The 14,555-nt window shown below is 41.9% G+C and overlaps 1 protein-coding gene across 3 annotated transcripts in view; it reads left to right on the top strand.

Moving 5' to 3' along the window:
* Positions 1-7,665, top strand: part of TBCK (TBC1 domain containing kinase) — a 243,420-nt gene extending 235,755 nt beyond the window's left edge. Inside the window, exons 27-29 of one of the 3 annotated variants that reach the window (XR_014243644.1) lie at positions 2,586-2,676; positions 6,613-6,668; positions 7,407-7,665. The gene's annotated coding sequence lies outside the window, so the exon portion shown is untranslated. Of the gene's footprint in view, positions 1-2,585; positions 2,677-6,612 lie in introns of all 3 variants that reach the window. The other 2 variants (XR_014243645.1, XR_014243643.1) reach the window with 2 other exon arrangements.
* The last annotated feature ends 6,890 nt before the right edge of the window (positions 7,666-14,555 follow it).

The following is a 14,555-nucleotide window of genomic DNA, read 5'->3' as shown; positions in this document are numbered from 1 at the left end:
AAGGGCATGTTATTTGATGGCAGATGATTTCAGCAAAGTTGACCTCAACACCTATTTGTTGAATTAAACCTTTGTAGAGGTCCTTTTTAATATATTATTGACTCCTACGCTGTCACTGTCAATATTGTTTTTTTCTGGCATCAGCAGTCTCTTCCCTCTGCCTGGAATACCCTTACTACCACCACCAGCCCCATAGACACACACACACACACACACACACACACATTTCTAAATGCTTCATAATCCAGCACCAGTAGCATATTCTCCAGTCTTCTCTGACTTCCCCTTACTGCATGAAGAGCCTCAAGTCTATCAAAGCATTCCATTCATACTTCTAATAACAGACTTATTACATCACTTTGCAATTATCTGTTCACATTTGGAACCCCTATTTTTAAAATACGAGCTCCCTTTAAAGTCAGGGTCCATAATTTATACCTCTTGTTATCTTCAGCAACCCAGTACACTGGAGATGCTTGATAAACGTGAAACTGAATTGAACCTCTAGCTTAGAGATTTTATATGAATAGAAAAAACCCAGGTAATTTTTCAAGTGCCAAACTTATCTGGTACCAGATGATATATAAATAAATGGAAATCTCAGTTCACGCAGTGAAGAAAGGATCTCGAATATTCTACCCAACTCTAAAATTCTATAATCCTAGAAATTGGAGCAAATAACTTCCAACAACAGAATAAGCTAAGCTAGTTGCATCCCTTTCCCAAAACATAGAAATGCTAAATTTAAAAAGAATAATAAAAATAGGTCTAATAGACATTCTTTGATATCCTTTCTCATCCCTTTCAGAGGACTCATTTTTAGTTTGCAGCATTTCAATAATACCATTCTGTTCTAATGCTCATGGTGACCAATAAGCAATGCATGAATGGGTACCAAGGTACAGTATTGCCAACATTCCTTGACATCATATATTAATCCTTTGTGTGGTGGAGATGTAAACACTGTCCTGTCTTGGCTTAAGACTAATCTTGGAGCTATAGCAAGAGCACTTAAAGCATTAGATCAGATTCTAAATATTGCTTCCTGCCATACTAAAAGATTCAACTTTTGAAACTAATACTGTCTTTATATGTATCTCTGACTTTTTTTTTATAAATTTATTTTTTATTATAAATTTATTTTATTTATTTATTTTTGGCTGCGTTGGGTCTTCATTGCTGCACGTGGCTTTCTCTAGTTGCAGCGAGTGGGGGCTACTCTTCGTTGCGGTGCACGGGCTTCTCATTGAAGTGGTTTTTCTTGTTGCAGAGCACGGGCTCTAGGCGCGCGGGCTTCAGTAGTTGTGGCACGCAAGCTCAGTAGTTGTGGCTCATGGGCTCTAGAGCGCAGGCTCAGTAGTTGTGGCGCACGGGCTTAGTTGCTCCGCAGCATGTGGGATCTTCCCGGACCAGGGCTCGAACCCGTGACCCCTGCATTTGCAGGCGGATTGTTAGCCACTGCGCCACCAGGGAAACCCTGTATCTGTGACTTTTTGAAAAACATTACGTGGCCTACCATTCTTTTTTAAAACTGTTACAGTGTGGTCACTAGTCAAAGTATTAAAAATTGAGACAATCCACGCATTAATTTTCTCATTAACGCTGGAAACTTTTTTTTGTTTACCATCATTAATTTCTTCTCAACTATATTAGCATACTTTTCAATCTTTTAGGGTAGAATAATTTACTGTTTTGGGGCTTATAGTGTGCTAGAACTGGCTCCTCTTGGCTTGGAATAGCTGAACGTGCCCATTTCTTCCCAATTCCACGTTCAGTGATCTCACCTTGGTAGCTTAAAATTGCCCACAGCAGGAGTATTTAGAAGTAGACAAACATCATAAATCACAGCTTTCTTTTTATTTATTTTTTATTTTTTTGAAAGCCAGTCAATAATATTTACCAGAAAACTACTGATTTTAACCGTCCTATGGTCATTATATTATCTATAGATTATAAATCATGAAGGTAAAAGGAATTTAAAGATCATCCAAAACAAGCATCATTGTCCAAACAATAAGAACAGTGAAATGATTTTGTAAAAATCACGTAGCTAGTAAAAGACAGATCCAAAATTACAATTCTGCTTTCCTGATTCTTAACACATTTCTCTGTCCACACATACAGATAAAGAAGGGAAAGAACACCAATTTCAACCCATTACACGTCTATTACAGGTCAAATTTAGATCAGGGCTGTGTTATATTAGGCATAGGATACAAAAATGAAGCACAAAATAATGTTGATTAAACTCACTGTTGACTCTATGACATTTGTAGATGTGCCACTTAGTATCAGCTCCTAGCAGATGCCACTCTCACTGCCCCTTCCATATTCACCCACTCAAAAGTAAAGATTTTCAAAAAAAAAAAAAATGCAGTTAAGTATCTGCATTCCCCCAATCTGAGGGAAGAACCACTGTTCTCAGGAACTCTTGCTATGTATTAAGTTACCTCTTCAACTCCAAGACAGCATTATCCAGAAAACACATCTCTGATAGAGAACCACATTGTTTCTGTCTACAGTCAAGTCCTTGGTTTACCGGGTCAAAGTTGGCCTTTAACCTTTGTCTTCTATGTCTTTGCCAGGCACCAGGCTCGAAGAATTGGAAAAAAGTCCTTGTATCAGCCTCCCAGTCAAGTGTGGAAAGCCGAAGAGGGGGACTAACAAGGAGACAAGGTGGTTAGCTAGTTTCTAGGTCTATTAATCATACAAGAGAAGAAACAGAGGTCAGTTAGGTCACTTGCTAACTTAAAAAAAAATTACTTTTATGCCTGAGATAAACAATCCTGATAATTTATTACTTGTCAGATATCATATCTTTTCTAAAATTATCTTTAAGATCATTAATAATCCCATGTACCTTGCATTCATCACTATGGACTCCATATAGGGTCATTAAGGACCTGAAAGGCATGTGAGGAATATGACCACTGGATTGAGGCCAAATGACATGGGGGGTAATTTGCATACTAATGCACAACCAAGAAAGAGAATCTTTTTTTTAATGGGTAATGAGGATTAAAAACAATCTCTGCACTCACAAATCATCGTTAATTATGTATACAAGATTACAGGATAAAGAATCTAATGCAGTGCTCAGTGTGACCATTTTAACTCCTTATTGTGAGCCTGATTCCTGTTTACAAAGGAGGTTCTTGTCCCAGAAGTGTTATCCACCCCTGTCCATCTGCCCTAACATAACTGCTCTGCAGAGGACTTCCTGAGATTTGCCTTGGCATGAAGGCCCACCCTGAGCAACTAGTGGAAACAGGAAGAATCCATTTCCACTGATCTATCCATTTACCTCGGTGTAGAAAAAAGGAGTTATAAAATATTGATTCAGAGCTAGGAGGTTAGTTTGAGTTAGGTACTTTCTTGAATTAATCTGATAGAGGCTGATCAGTGTTAAAAAGTTTTTCAACCCTTGGGCTTCCCTGGTGGCGCAGTGGTTAAGAATCCGCCTGCCAATGCAGAGGACACGGGTTCGAGCCCTGGTCCAGGAAGACCCCACATGCCGCAGAGCAACTAAGCCCGCACACCACAACTACTGAGCCTGCGCTCTAGAGCCCGAGAGCCACAACTATTGAAGCCCACGTGCCTAGAGCCCGTGCTCTGCAACAAGAGAAGCCACCGCAGTGAGAAGCCCGCGCACCGCAACGAAGAGTAGCCCCCGCTCGCCACAACTAGAGAAAGCCCGCGCGCAGCAACAAAGACCCGACGCAGCCAAAAATAAATATGTTAAAAAAAAAAAAGTTTTTCAACCCTACTTTGGGGCTACTACAACAATGACCGTATAGTCCCCCTAAATTGTGGTTTATCTATGTTTAGTTTGTAACAAGAGTTTTTTTCATATCAACATGCCTTATTGTTGATGTCAGGTAGTCTTGATTTATGCCAACATTTGATGCCTAAAAAGAGGCATGAGATGAGTGTTTCCCTGGTAACAAGGTAATTTTTAAAAATAGCCCTCCCACTTTTTATATTAAATGAACTAATATGAATCCTAACAGGATTAAGTCTAACAGCATCCCAGGTAATAGAGGACTGGTTCAGAAGAACTAGTTCATAAATAAATATACCTATAAATATTTATCTGGCTGCTGGTTAACTAATGTTTTACAAAACTTATTGGGCATGAAATGTGCTGATTAGGCATTTAAGCACATATTCCAAAATATGTTTACTTGTAAATCACATATTTTTTAAAAGTGTTTATGCGTAAATGAATGAAATAATTTACAGGAGATGATTTTAATAAGTAATTTACATCTTAACCCACTCATTTCAGTATAAATTCTGGAAATGTCATTTTAACATGAATCTTATGCAGCAATATAACAACTATTTTAAAATTTCAGTGGTGACTTATATAACTTACATAAAGCAAGATTTTACATACTTGTACAGAAACTATCCCGTAAGATGACAATAGCTCAAGCAGAAGCTGACTATATTAAGTGCCTTATAAATAATTAATTGTATGACACTCAAGTGAATTTAAAACTGCCCATTTTGATTAAGTGAAATAATATAAAAATTCATATTGAAGTTCATTATTGTCAGCTAAATTAATTCTATTAAATCAAAAAGAATAAATTAATGAGGAAATTAATTGTTGCAATTATTTAGCCCTCTTAATTACCTTGTCCTGCCTAGGACATTAACTGAGCCTTTTAAAAAGGTGCTAGGCATTTATTGTAAAGCCTGATTGAAATTTTATTAGGGTATTATTACTTACCAGCTGGAATAAAAAGATGAATTTTAGGATCTAAACAAAATGCTAAATTAAATTTTTATACAAATTAGTTGTATAAAAATTACCAAAGGGTCCCACTGGCAGCTCTAAAGGCTGTCATTCCCAACATAGACCCTTGACCTGATAAATCTTGGCTCCAGGTCATGTTTTTGTTGCCCCATGAGAGCACATGAGTGATTCAGTTATCTCAAAGACAGGTGAAACCTTAACTCCTCTATGATGCCTTGCCCCTCACGCAGCATGTGTATTTTTGTTTAAACCAGATCTTGGAAGGAATGAGGAAGAACTGTGGGCTGGGCTTTCAGGTTGGCTGCCAATTGTTTAGTTCTCTCATGGTTGAGAGAAGGGTTGAACTTTCTCAAGGATCTTTCCTTTCACAACACTAAGTACCCTTAAGCCCACCAGAATCATGGTAAATCCCGCTTCCTGCAGCACTATTTAGGAAGCTCAACCTCCAACCTCCGTGGCCGTCCTCAGAGCAGGGCCTCCCAATCTCCCCTGTCAGAATTTAACCTCCAGACACCTTGAGAATAAGAAATATGTCTCAAGATCTCAACACTGTCACATGAAGAGTAAATTGTCAAAAGACCACCCAGAGAAGAACAATGTATGTTTCAGAAAGAGGAGAGAGAAGAGAGAGAGTTTTCCTCTCCCTTAAGAAACCACAGATTAGAGGGAGTGTACAAGAAGAGGAGACCAAGAGTAAGAAAACCTGGAAACTTCTGGCCTCTCCAGTGGCCCTCAGTGTGTCCCTGTGCGATTCACTTAGGCTCTCTAAGGCTCTAGTTCCTCATGTATGAAACACGTATAATAGTGATCCAGCCTGTCTCCCAGGCTTATGCTGAAGCTCATGGAAAAGCATTTTGTAAAAGGAAAAGTGTTATAAAAGTCCTAACTGTTCTGTGAAACTATCAAGCCAAAATTTTTATCTACCATGTTGTTTTCAAATAAGAAATTTTGACACAAATAATAATTACTCTTACAATCCATTTATGTGGTCCTATTATACAATATACACAAAAGGGAAGACTATGAACAGTGGTCAGATTGTACACTACACACTTACTATTGTTTGATTAAAAGCAACCATTTCTGCTAAGTTAAGTTTTATCCAAGATCCTTTCAGATTTCTCTTTGTTTTCTATACTGCCCTTCCCCTAACCCAGTTTTACCAACTTAAAATACCCTCTTTTAAGAATAATCTAAATTCTCTCTTGATAAAATCTGGCAGTTTCAGCTTTGCCAATAGCCATCTACACCTAGATGACAGAGATTAAGTTTGTTTCAAATCCACTCTTCCCTTCAGTTTTATCTCCCTTCTCTCCTGGACTTCAAAGCAGCTTTGTGGTTTGCCTTGCAGAAAATCAATGGTTGGGAGATGAAAAGCAGCTCTTGTTTATCTCTGCTTGCTGAAGGTCATTCTACTCAGTAGCATCTGTGTGAGACCCACAGCCATTTTTCCTTACAGAGGAAAGAAGGAAATTGAATACATGCCCGAAAACCATTATAAGGAGAGAGTGGTACCCATTTTAAATGGGTAGGATCACATCAAAACAAGAATATATTAACATGAATAAGTAGAAGAATGGAGTACTGGTGTTAGGAGTATAAATTTAGACTGTTACTAAATATGACCAAGATTTAAAAAAAAAAAAAAAAACTGGACTTAGTTATGGGGTATAAAACTATATAGTTTATCACATTCTCTAATAGGCACCTAAGAAGTTATTTGAATTTAGTGGGCTTTGAGGATTATGATTAAGAAAGGGCATAAGTGAATGAGTGTGGGTGGGCATCTATTTCTACACAGATAAGTAAAAGCATTGTTTTCCTTGGTTTCCTTCTCTGTTAAACAGGATTGATCAGTGCCTGCTTTGCAAGCTTGGTGTGAGGAGTAAAGACGAAAATGATTGTAAGGCATACAGAACTTAGCACATAGAGCACATAAAAATAGACGTAGCCATTTTTATACCTTTTATTGTTAACCTACCAGAGGAAAGCTTTTTACCTCATCATTAGTTCACCCTTAAAAGCACAATTTCATGATGTCTCCATACTTGAGGTCTTTTTCTACTTGTTATGTGGTAATTAACTAGCCAAAACAGAAGAGGTGTTAAGGCTTCCAGTGGGCACGATGAGGGCCAGAGAAGAAGAAGGAAATGGGGCCCTTTCTTTTAAAAGCTTACCCTAAAACGAGGGCCACTGGGAGGCCGTGAGTGTTAAACAGCCATGAGCTGGACACTGTCGAATTCTGTGCAATTCTTGCTGATCTTTGGGGAAATAGCACCTGTTTGCTGGGGTTATTTGTCAGGCATCCTGAGAGCCATCAGGCATTTGCCTGCTGGAAGAAAGACACAGCAGTAGCCAGCTGCTGCTGCTACAACACAGAACTTTTACAGAACCTCTACCTTCAAGTGTGAGGAGCTGTGAATTCTGCCTTGGTAAGCTTTCCCACTAGCTCTGACTTCCTAACTTCAGAGATGCTGTTTTGAGTCAGTTGTGTGGAGCAGCAAGCTGAAATTCCCTTTTAGCCCCTGCCTATTGCCAACATGTTCTCTTGCCTTTATCCTTAACGTGCATGCATTTCCTAAAAGCACAGCGAGTTAACTCTACTGCAGGTGGTGATGGCATGCCTTCCCGGGCACCTCAGCGGGGTAATTTTATCTTGATGCGCAGATTAGCACATGATTCTGACGCCACTGAGCAACATAAGTGCCGTGATAAATCTTCTTTCTGCTGCTTAATTATTGATATTAGTAGTGAATTCGTATTTTGACTATCTGAGGATTCATGGGCTCAGGTAAGAGGAAAGTAATTTTAATTCACAGCATTGTTGCTCCCTTTCTGTTTCTGTTCTAGAAGCAGTCTAATTGCTTAATCTAAAAAAAAAAAAAAGAAATACACACACAATAATTCCTTGGAACAAGTGTTCTATTGGGACTCAAGTTTAAAAGCTACCTTAAATGTGTCTCTTATTACAAACACTCTTACTAAATAAAAGTGGAGCTAAAAGTTAGCAGGTTAATTGTTTATTTTTATTGTTGCTCTATATCTTTTCTCAAGGAAAAGTACTGGCAGATCATCTAGGAATGTATTCCCTAAGAATACTTTGATACGTTTAAATGCATTTGTAATGGTTGGAGGAGGAGTGACTGCACACTTTGCGCTGACAGGGTGCTCTAACGCGGTGTGCAGAACAGCATGAGGCACTGCAACAGAATGTGTGCATGAGAGTCATGAGAGATGGGTACCTGACTTTCCCCTTCCTGGCTGTGTGACCATTTAATTTAACGTTGCTGAGCTTCTGTTTCTGTATCTGTGAAGCAGGTTTAATAACTATATGTGCTTCACAGGGCTACAGTGAAGATAAATATGATCATGTATGTAAAGCACTTATCAAAGTGCCTAGCACACAGGAAAAGACTCAGCTAATATTAATAATATAAGACACCATGTGCCCATGCTGGTGTGTGCTTTTTCCAAATTCTCGTGCTATTGAATGTAAGCAATGGTGAAATTGGGCAAGCAAGATGCATTTCTTGGCTACTAGAAGTAGCTTCCTTTATTCACGGTGTCTACAGACCCAGGAGGGGCTAGAAATACAAAGGAAGGGAGCAGCTGCCAGCAATGCCTTCAGAGGAGTTAGAAGACGGCCACGGGGAGGTCGGTCACTGTGGAGCCAGAACGCAGAAAGCAGCCTGGGTCTGCTGGGGCCAGCGGGGAGACCGTGTTGCTGAAACCTGGTGAGGAGTAGGAGTTTTACTCTCTCAGGCAGACAAGGAGGGCAGGGCCAGCAGAGGAAGAAGAATGCCCAGCTCTAGGAGATGAGGGGAGCAGTGGGGAATGGATGAGGGGGCACACTGCCTGCCCTGAATACTTCCTGGGCCTGTGTAAGGACACAAACGGAGGCCCTTCTGCACTCTGTGCAGCAGGAACCCCAGGGTTCTGGATTTCTGGATTGGGGGCAGAGTGGGAGGTGGGGTGAGGGCACAAGCTCAAGTTGTGCTCGGCCCTCGGGGAGGGGGACTTGGGAGTATGGGCCTGGACTGAAGCATGGAGCAGGACCCAGAGCGGAGGCCACTGATGAATTCTGAACAGCAGCACGATCTGATCGATTGTAAATGTTAGACATGTCAGTCTCTCTTAGAGCAGAGAAGAGGGTTGATTGGAGGAAAGACCTGGGGGCAGGGAGTCCAGTGAGGCTTCTGTCCATGTGGGGACAGGGGGAGAGGGGGGGACGGGGATTTAGCGGGGACCAAGTGTCTGAAGAAGAAGAGGAACAATGGGCATGGCAATGGAAGAATAGAGACAGCAGAGAGTAAGGATATGGAGTCAACAGGACTTAGTAATGTTTTTAAATGTCTGTGCGTGTGGGTGAAGGACCAGAAAGGAAGATAGAGAAAGCCATGCTGGTTGCCTGGCTTTAGGCTTCTTCAAGAAGCAGTGCTGACCAAGACACGGCGTGGTAGGAGGAGAAGACTGGGTTCAGCTCTGGATTTGAACTGCCTGGTGAAAACCCAACTGGAGTTGCTGGGAAGGAAGCTGGATAAATGAGCCAAGGGCTCGGGGCAGCAATCTGGGCTGGACAGACAGTTTTCGGAGCTTCAGCACATTGGCAGTCGTTGAAGACATGGATGTGGATGAAACTGGCTGGGGAAGATGTTAGACTAGAAGGCTGAGGGTGGGACCCAGAACAATGCTTAACAAAGGATGGGCAGAGAAAGAGGGGAAAGGACTGGATGGATTGAGAAAGAGATCAGCATAACAAGTGTGTGCAGTTTAGTTGAAGAAGAAAAGAATAGTTAGGAGGGTCAAATGCTTTGAAAGGAATTTTAAAAAGGTTACCTTATCAGTTTAAGTGTCAACTGCTCTAGAGACCATCCTTAACCATTCTATTCAAGAATATCCCCCTCCCATTTTCTTTCAAACACTTACCCCAATTTGTAATTGTATCTCTATTTCTAAGTTAATTTGCTTAAAATCTGTCCCCTCCAACTAGACTGCAGGCTGAAGAGAGCAGGGCCCTGCCTCTCTTGTTTACTCTCTATCTTCAGTGCTTAGCTCAGTGTCTGGCACACAGTAGGTGCTCAATAAATGTACAGTGACTTGGCTGAGAGTAATTTCAGTGGCACAGAAGCTGGTTCCAGGAGTTGGGGGGTAAACTGAAAGTGAGAAAATGGAGAAAGAGTGAGAAAACTGCAATTTCTAGAAACTTGATTGTGAAGGAAAAAAAAGAGAGGGCAGAAGCTAGAGGGAGAATATAAGGTTAAAGAGGAGCTTTTTATTTCTTATTAACTTTTAGAATAGAAGAGACTTGAATCTGTTTATATGATGAAAGAATGGAACTCACGCAGCAGAAGCAGCTGGAGACACAGTGAGAGGAAGGCGGGGATCCAGAGCGGGTGGACAGACTGCCAGCGACAAGAGATGGGATGGTTCCTGGTGGGCAGCAGTGGAGGAGGGCGCCGTGAAAAGCAGAGGAGAGGGTGTAAATCCGGATGAGTATATATAGCTGTGGAAAAATGAGGTTGGAAGAATTCATACCTCGTAGTTTCCAATTTCTCTGTAAAATAAGAACGGGGGATGGTGGCCTGGAGAAAATAAGGAAGATGTGAATTACGTGCTTAGGGGAAGGAGGCAGCTAGAAGGTAGGCTTTGTGAAGACAGGGACTTTTTCTGTCTTTTTACACCTGCAGCCTCAGCACCTAGAATAGTGCTTAGCGTATGAATCCGCTGAATAAATAGATGAACGCTGTTTAGGTTATCAACTGCTGCACGACAACCTCTCTTTACCCTCAAGTGGAAGGAATAAAACTTCGTGGCTTAAAACAACAACGTATTATTATTTATCCCAGTTCTGTGAATCAACCAGGCAGTTCTTCAGCTTCACATGGTGATGGCTGGGGTGCTGGCAGGTGCTGGCTGCAAATAGCCCCGCTTGCTGGCTGGCACCAGATGAAGCTGCTGGCCGGCAGGTCCGCTGAGGCGCTTTGCTGGGGTCCTTGGTTCCCTCCGCGTAGACGTCTTCCTCTGGCTGCTTGGCCTCCTCAGAACGGTGCCTGCCTTCCAAAAAGGAGCGGTCCAAGTGGCAAAGGCCTCCCAGCAGCCATCTTGATGATGAAGACAAGGACCACGTGAAGGGCAGAGCAGAGACCTGGAAGGATGAAGCCTCCCCACCCCAAACTGCCTACCTCTGAACATCTTTTGTGTGAAACAGAAATAAGGATCCATATCATTAAGCCACTGTTTTGCTTTGTTTTATTTTTCCGTTATAGGCAGCCAAACCTAATTCTAACTAGTACAACCAATGAACAAGAAGCGAGCAGATCCCGTACCTTTACTATAGTCAAGAAAGGCAGTGTGGCTGAGTTATTTCTATCAAACTGTCCCTCTTTATTATCAATATTTTGCAGCACCTACTTTACTCACCTGTAATGACATAGAGAGTATTACCTTCTGGCGTCAATAATTAAACACACACATATTGCCTTAACTGTAGAAAAAGGATAAATAAAAGAAAAGTAACTCATAATAACATATTTCATCACATAAATGCTAGAGTAGGACCACCCTAGGAGACACAAAGAAGCTTGTCCAGTGCTGACACCTGCATATAATGAATAAGCTTGAATTTAAGGGAGGTAAGAATAATTACTCATATGAATATTAGGTAGGACACTCAAAAAGTATGTGAGGTGGAGAACTATGGACTGTCTGACACATTACGGGACGTCTGAACTTTCTTCCAATTGTCACAACCAAAACTGCCCCACAGATTTCCAAAACAGAGGCAGTGTCCACTCATATTTGAGAGCCTTTGGTCTAAGCAGGTTAGGAGCACCTGGGCTCTTTCCTCGGCACAGAGAGCTCAGGGGCTGGTACCTTCCCCTATGCTCGTTGCCTTCCTGAAGCAGAGGATTGGCCTGCCTGTCACTGAAGGCTCTTACTCTCCTCCCTTCCTCTCATCTCCAGAGCAGCTCTACTCAGGGCTCTCCCAGTTAGGAATGCCAGATTAGCAAATAAAAATATAGGATTCCCCAGTTAAATCTGAATTTCAAATAATGATGAATTTTTTTTTAGTATAAGTATGTACCAAATATTGCATGAGACATGTTTACACTAAATACTTATTTGCTGTTCACCTGAAAATAGAATTTAACTGGGTATCCTGTTCTTTATCCAACAACCTTACTCCCAGTGCACCTTGCTCCCCTCAGGATCTTGGGCAAATCTGTTTTTTTTGTTTGTTTGTTTATTTGTTTTAATACATTTATTTATTTTATTTATTTATTTTTGGCTGCATTGGGTGTTCATTGCTGCACGCAGGCTTTCTCTAGTTGTGGCGAGCTGGGGCTACTTTTCTTTGTGGTTCATGGGCTTCTCATTGTGGTGGCTTCTCTTGTTGCAGAGCATGGGCTCTAGGCACACGGGCTTCAGTAGTTGTGGCACGAGGGCTCAGCAGTTGTGGCTCACAGGCTCCAGAGTACAGGCTCAGTAGTTGTGGTGCCCGGGATTAGATGCTCCACAGCATGTGGGACCTTCCCGGACCAGGGCTCAAACCCGTGTCCCCTGCATTGGCAGGCAGATTCTTTTGTGTGTGTGTGTGTGTGTGAATTTTTAAATTTAATTTTATTTATTTTTTTATACAGCAGGTTCTTATTAGTTATCCATTTTATACATATTAGTGTAGGCAGATTCTTAACCACTGAGCCACCAGGGAAGTCCGGCAAATCTGTTCTAAATGGCATGGATCCAGTGGTGAGTCTTTAAGAACTATGTACATAATGCAGCATTTCCCAAAGGGAATTCCATGGAGTATTACTTCTACACAATGCTCTGAGAGAAAAAAGAGGCTGTCTACCATAACCTCTCCTGGAGATTCATAATATATATCTCATAGTAAAGCTTAAAAGGACTCTACCAAAAAGATATTCATTTAATGATTAACCTAGCATTTCCTAAACTGATCTCACCTAGCACGTGCTAACTTCCTCAAGTACCGGTGGGCCACTGAACACTCTGCAGGAGGCTGGCTTGAGGCAGCTCCAATGCTGGAGCCCCAAACTAGTCCCAGGTGGCCACACTCAGGCTGTGTAGTTATTGATTCTCTGGGCCTCAGTTTCTCATCTGTAAAATAAAGGAGTTAAATGAGATTAACTTGAAGATCCCTGGAGTTCATGAAATTGGGGAGGTTCAGCTTTCACACACTTCCTTTCCCAGAGGTCTGTTCCTGTCCCATTGTTGCCAAGAGCCACCTTAAGCCAAACTGCAAAGTTGGAACAAACCAAAAGATCAAACCTCACACTACATGAGCTGTCTCCAGGAGCCTGGCTTCTCCATCCTAACTTCTGCTTTGATCCATCACAGGCCCAGTAGATGCCATAGTGATGAGCTCTTTAATTCCATGGGAAAGACATGGAAAACCCAATCATAACAGCAATAATTCAAGAGCCTAGCAAATGCCAGATTTAATTTGTGCTTCCCCCATAGCATGACAGGTGATAAATATATGAGAGCAAAAGAATGTTCGTCTCTGACAAAAGAGCATTTACTGGAATCTCTAGTTTGCAGCAAGTTGAGTTCCAGCTGGTAGGTAAGTTAGTGTGTGTCTTCCCATAACACAGAAATATTTGACATGGTTTAGACTCCCAGGAAAGTCCTTTTCTCAAAGCCCACTTAATCCATGATGAAACTATAGCTCTGAGAGTACTCCTCAAAGACTGGACATGGAAGGCATCCATTTAGTCCTCTTTCCCCCATTTCCTCTCCCTGGCTTTACAGCTCTTCTTATTTCACCGTTCAGACTTACCACACATCACTAACTTTACCAATTCACCAAGGGAAAAAAATTGCTATCCCCCAAATTAATGCTTTCTGTAGTCAGAGGGAGAAGGCCACACAAATGGTCATTGTCAACATTTTTTTTAAAATATTTTTTAAATTAAATTTATTTATTCATTTATTTTTGGCTGCATTGGGTCTTTGTTGCTGCACGCGGGCTTTCTCTAGCTGTGGTGAGTGAGGTCTACTCTTTGTTGCGGTGCGCGGGCTTCTCACTGAGGTGGCTTCTCTTGTTGTGGAGCACGGGCTCTAGGCACGCAGGCTTAAGTAGTTGTGGCACATGGGCTCAGTAGTTGTGGCTCGCGGGCTCTAGAGCACAGGTTCAGTAGTTGTGGCGCACGGGCTTAGTTGCTCTGCAGCATGTGGGATCTTCCTGGACCAGGGATCGAACCCGTGTCCCCTGCATTGGCAGGCGGATTCTTAATCGCTGCACCACCAGGGAAGCCCCATCGTCAACATTTAAGCGAGATCCACCCACCCCACCCCCAGAATGGTGTTGGTCAACCACTCATACATAAGCCACATGCAAGTCTGAAGTTCCTAAGTCAAATCCTAAATTGCCAGAATGCAGGCAAGTAATGTCTGCTTTAAAAGCAAAACACGGAAGGGTCAGCTTTTTCTCATCTTCTATGATGGTATTGGAGGCGCCAGCTCGAACCTAAATTGGGCCCTCTGCTAAGATCCACGTATGTCTCGGCATGTCTGTCCTGTTGGTGGGCAGGAGCTACCAGCAAGGTAGTTGTTGGGACGGGGTCCTGGGTCAGCCCAGTGCTGATCTAGAACAGTGGTTCTCAAAATGTGTTCATCAGACCAGCCGCATCAGCATCATGGGAGAACTCATTAGAAATGTAACATCTTGGGTCCCACTCCAGACTTAACTAAATCAGAAAGTCTGGGCTTAAAACGCAGAAGGGCTTAAAACCCAGAAGGGCTTAACAAAGCCTTCAGGTGACTCTAA

This window comes from Balaenoptera borealis (genome assembly GCF_965194805.1).
Source record: "Balaenoptera borealis genome assembly, chromosome: 4".
Classification (NCBI taxonomy): domain Eukaryota; kingdom Metazoa; phylum Chordata; class Mammalia; order Artiodactyla; family Balaenopteridae; genus Balaenoptera; species Balaenoptera borealis.
This window is presented reverse-complemented; position numbering and strand designations above follow the sequence as displayed.